This window comes from Chenopodium album, chromosome 5 (assembly GCF_948465745.1).
Source record: "Chenopodium album chromosome 5, dcCheAlbu1.1, whole genome shotgun sequence".
Lineage (NCBI taxonomy): Eukaryota > Viridiplantae > Streptophyta > Magnoliopsida > Caryophyllales > Amaranthaceae > Chenopodium > Chenopodium album.
Genome location: NC_137838.1, coordinates 116,672 through 121,848, shown reverse-complemented (window position 1 = coordinate 121,848; position 5,177 = coordinate 116,672).

Genomic DNA, 5,177 nt, shown 5'->3' with positions numbered 1-5,177 from the left:
TGTTGAAAAATCTTGAAATTCAAGGGGATACATCTCGGGGTCATTTAATGCCGTTTGGAACCATATATGATCATTATTTGTTGTCATAAATGTTCGTGGTAGGCTTGAGTTATTTAAAACGGTGTAAGTTATAAACCGGTAAATAGGTCGTTTAAAGGCAAATTGCATGGTTCCACTAACCCAATTGGACTCCCGAAGGGTATAAGAGATCATGGTAAAAATTTCGGCAATTATTATTTTTGGGAGAAAATAAAGTCTAAATTTTCCAAAACTAAAGTCTATGATCCACGTTTTTTGAGAAATTATAGAGGTTTTGGGGCCCAGTATCGAAAAGCCATGAGATTCTAGGAAATACATCTCGGGTCCATATAATGTCGTTTGGAACCATATATGATCACTATTTGTTGTCGTAAATGTTTGTGGTAGACTTGAATTAATGAAATCGGTGTAAGTTATAAACCGGTAAATTGTTCGTTTAAAAGAAAATTGGATGGTTCCAACTACCCACTTGCACTCCCAGAGGGTATTAGGGACCATGGCCCATGGGAAACATTTCGGCAATTTTTTTATCCGGGCGAAAAAAGTCAAAAATTTTCAAAATTGAAGGCTTATATCCACGCTTTTTGAGAAATTTCTAATGTTCGGGGCCTGTTGTCGAAAAGCATTGGGATTTTAGAGGATACATCTTGGGGTCATATAATGACGTTTTGAACTATATATGATCATTATATGTTGTCATAAATGTCCGTGGTAGGCTTGAGTTAAAGGAACTCAGTGCAAGTTGTAAACCGGTAAATTGGCCGTTTAAAAGCAAATTGAATGGTTCCACATACCCAATTGGACTCCCGGGGGGTATTAGGGACCACAATAAACATTTCGGCAATTTTTATTTCAGACGAAAAAAAGTCAAAAAAATTCAAAATTGAAGTCTAATGTCCACGCTTTTTTAGAAATTTTTGAGATTTCGGGGCCTGGTGTCGAAAACTTTTGAAATTCTATGGGATACATCTCTGGGTCATATAATGCCATTTGGAACCATATATGATCATTATTTGTTGTCATAAATGTTCATAGTAGGCTTGAGTTAATGAAATTCGTGCAAGTTGTAAATCAGTAATTAAATTGGTCGTTTAAAGACAAATTGGATGGTTCCACCAACCTAATTAAAACCCAGGAGGATATTAATGAACATGGTAAACATTTCGGCAATTTTTATTTTCAGGCGAAAAAAAGTCAAAAAATTCTAAAATTAAAAACTAAGATCCACGCTTTTTGAGAATTTTTGGATGTTTTGGGGATACATCTTGGGGTCATATAATGACGTTTTGAACTATATATGATCATTATATGTTGCCATAAATGTCCGTGGTAGGCTTGAGTTAAAGGAAATTAGTGCAAGTTGTAAACCGGTAAATTGGCCGTTTAAAAGCAAATTGAATGGTTCCACACACCCAATTGGACTCCCGGGGGGTATTATGGACCACAATAAACATTTCGGCAATTTTTATTTCCAGACGAAAAAAAGTCAAAAAAAATCCAAAATTGAAGACTAATATCCACGCTTTTTGAGAAATTTTGGAGATTTCGGGGCCTGTTGTTGAAAAGTTTTGAAATTCTAGGGGATACATCTCGGGGTCATATAATGCCTTAAGGAACCATATATGATCATTATTTGTTGTCATAAATGTTCGTAGTAGGCTTGAGTTAATGAAATCGGTGAAGTTATAAACTGGTAAATTGGTCGTTAAAAAGGTAAACTGGATGGTTCCACCCACCCAATGGGACTCCCATACGGTATTAGGGACAATAGTAAACATTTCGGCAATTTTTATTTTCAGGCGAAAAAAAGTTTAAAAATTTTCAAAATTGAAGGCTAATATCCACGCTTTTTGAGAAATTTTGGAGGATTCGAGGCCCGGTGTTGAAAAGTCTTAAAATTCAAGGGGATACATCTCGGGGTCATTTATTGCCGTTTGGAACCATATATGATCATTATTTTTTGTCATAAATGTTCGTGGTAGACTTTAGTTATGAACTGGTAAATAGGCCGTTTAAAGTTATTATTATGTTGCTTGATATTTATTGTTATTGCTTGATCAAACCTTTTATGCATGTTTAAAGGGAATCTGTACTTGTAATCACGCATAATAAGATAATTAATAATCTTGTTTAGGTTAATATGATTATAATTCAAGTGATCGTCAATAATAGTTTTATTTGTGCATTAATATTAAACCAACATAGATTAAACAGGTTTAGGGTTAACCTAATGATTGCATGTTAGTCAGAAAGCGCACATGAATACGAGTAGAATAAAGTAGAGGCCTATTATTAGGGCGAGTTCTTTTTCTTTTAGATTGAATTTGTACCTTCATCCCCGAACTTCCAGTCTTGGTTCCCGATCTATTGGAGTTAACGATCTCCTGTATCCTTAAGTGGTGTAACCTTCACATTGTGAACGGTTTACAAGTTTCTAAAACTTGTTGGCGACTCTTTTGCTCTAGCTTTCTTCCCTTTGAACGCCACCATGCTTTAGTGTATGATCACAGTGGGGTTCAAGTTTAGGATAATGCTTGAAATATTCCCTACAGGAACCATATATTATTATTAAATGTTGTCATAAATGTTCGCGGTAGACTTGAGTTAATGAAATCGGTGCAAATTGTAAATCGGTAAATTTGTCGTTTAAAGGCAAATTGGATGGTTCCACTCACCCAATGGGACTCCCAGAGGTTATTAGGTACCATGGTAAATATTTCGTTAATTTTTATTTTCAGGCGAAAAAAGTAAAAAAATTCCAAAATTGAAGGCTAATATCCACGCTTTTTGAGAAATTTTTTAGGTTTCGGGATCCGGTGTCGAAAAGTCTTGAAATTTTAGGGAATACATTTCGGGGTCATATAATTCATTTGGAACCATATATGATCATTATATTTTGTCATAAATGTTCGTGGTAGGCTTGAGTTAATGAAATCAATGCATGTTGTAAATCGGTAAATTGGCCGTTTAAAGGCAAATTGGATTGTTCTACCCACCTAATTGGACTCCTGGATTGTATTAGAGACCATGGTAAAAAATTTGGAAATTTTTATTTACGGGCGAAAAAAGTCAACAAATTCCCAAATTTAAGGTTAATATCCACGCTTTTTGAGAAATTTTGGAGGTTTCGAGGCCTAGCGTCGATAATCCTTGATATTTTAGGGGATACATCTCGAGTTCATATAATTCTGTTTGAAACCATATATGATCATTATATCTTGTCATAAATGTTCGAAGTAGGTTTGAGTTAATGAAATCAGTTCAAGTTATAAATCATTAAATTGGTCGTATAAAGGCAAATTGGATGGTTCCACCCATTCAATTGGACTCTCGGAGTGTATTAGGGTCCATGATAAACATTTTAACAATTTTTATTTATAGGCGAAAAATAGTGAAAAAAAAAATCCAAAATTTAAAGCTAATATCCACGCTTTTTGACAAATTTTGGAGGTTTCGAGGACCGGTATTGAAAATCCTTGAGATTTTATGGGATATATCTCGGGGTCATATAATACCGTTTGGAACTATATATGATCAATATATGTTGTCATAAATGTTCGTGGTAGGCTTGGATTAATGAATTCGGTGCAAGTTGTAAACCGGTAAATTGGCCGTTTTAAGATAAATTGGATGGTTCCACCCAGCTAATTGGATTTCCGGAGGATATTTAAGACCATGGTAAACATTTTGGCAATTTTTTTTTCCGAGCAAAAAAATTCAAAAAATTCAAAAATTGAAGACCAATATCCTCGCATTTTGCAAAATTTTGAAGATTTAAGGACTCGATGTAGAAAAGTCTTGAAATTCCAGGGAATATAACTTGGTGTCATATAATGCCGTTTGGAACCATATATGATTATTATATGTTGTCTTAAATGTTCGTGGTAGGCTTGAGTTAATGAAATCGGTGCAAGTTGTAAATCCGTAATTTAAGGCTAATATCCACGTTTTTTGATAGTTCCATCCATCCAATTGTACTTCTGGAGGGTATTAGGGTCCATGATAAACATTTCGGCAATTTTTATTTACGGGCGAAAAAAAGTAAAAAAAAATCCAAAATTGAAGGCTAATATCCACGTTTTTTAAGAAATTTTGGAGGTTTGGGTCCCGGTGTCGGAAAGTTTTTAGATTTCAGGGGATACATCTCGGTGTCATATAATGTTGTTTTAAACCATAAATAATCATTATATGTTGTCATAAATTTTCGTGGTAAGCTTGAGTTGATAAAATCGGTGCAAGTTGTAAACCGGTAAATTCGCTATTTAAAGGCAAATTGGTTGGTTCTACCCTCTTAATTGGACTCTCTGACTGTATTACGGACCATGGTAAAAATTTTTGCAATTTTTATCTACAGGCGATAAAAAGTCAAAAAATTCCAAAATTTAAGGCTAATATCCACGTTTTTTGAGAAATTTTGGAGGTTTCGAGGCCCGATGTCGAAAATCCTTGAGATTTCAGGGGATACAACTCGGGGTCATATAATGCTGTTTGGAACCATATATGATCATTGTATGTTGTCATAAATGTTCATGGTAGGTTTGAGTTAATGAAATTGGTTCAAGTTGTATACAAGTAAATTGTCATTTTAAAGGCAATTTGGTTCCACCCATCCAATTGTACTTCCGGAGGGTATTAGGGTCCATGATAAACATTTCGGAAATTTAAATGTACGGGCGAAAAGAGTCGAAAAATTCCAAAATTGAAGACTAATATTCACGCTTTTTGAGAAATTTTTGAGGTTCCGAGGCTCGGTATCGAAATTGTTTGAGATTTTAGGGGATACATCTTGGGGTCATACAATGCCGTTTGGAACTATATATGATCGTTATTTGTTGTCATAAATGTTCGTGGTAGGCTTGAGTTAATGAAATTGGTGCAAGTTGTTAACTGGTAAATAGGTCGTTTAAAGGCAAATTGGATGGTTCCACCCAGCCAATTAGACTCCTAGAGGGTATTAGGGACCATGGTAAACATTTTGGCAATTTTTATTTCCGAGCGAAAAAAGTCAAAAACTTCCAAATTTGAAGACTAATATCCTCGCATTTTGAAGGTTTCGGGACTCCGTGTCGAAAAGTCTTGAAATTCCATGGAATATATCTTGGTGTCATATAATGCCATTTGGAACCATATATGATTAT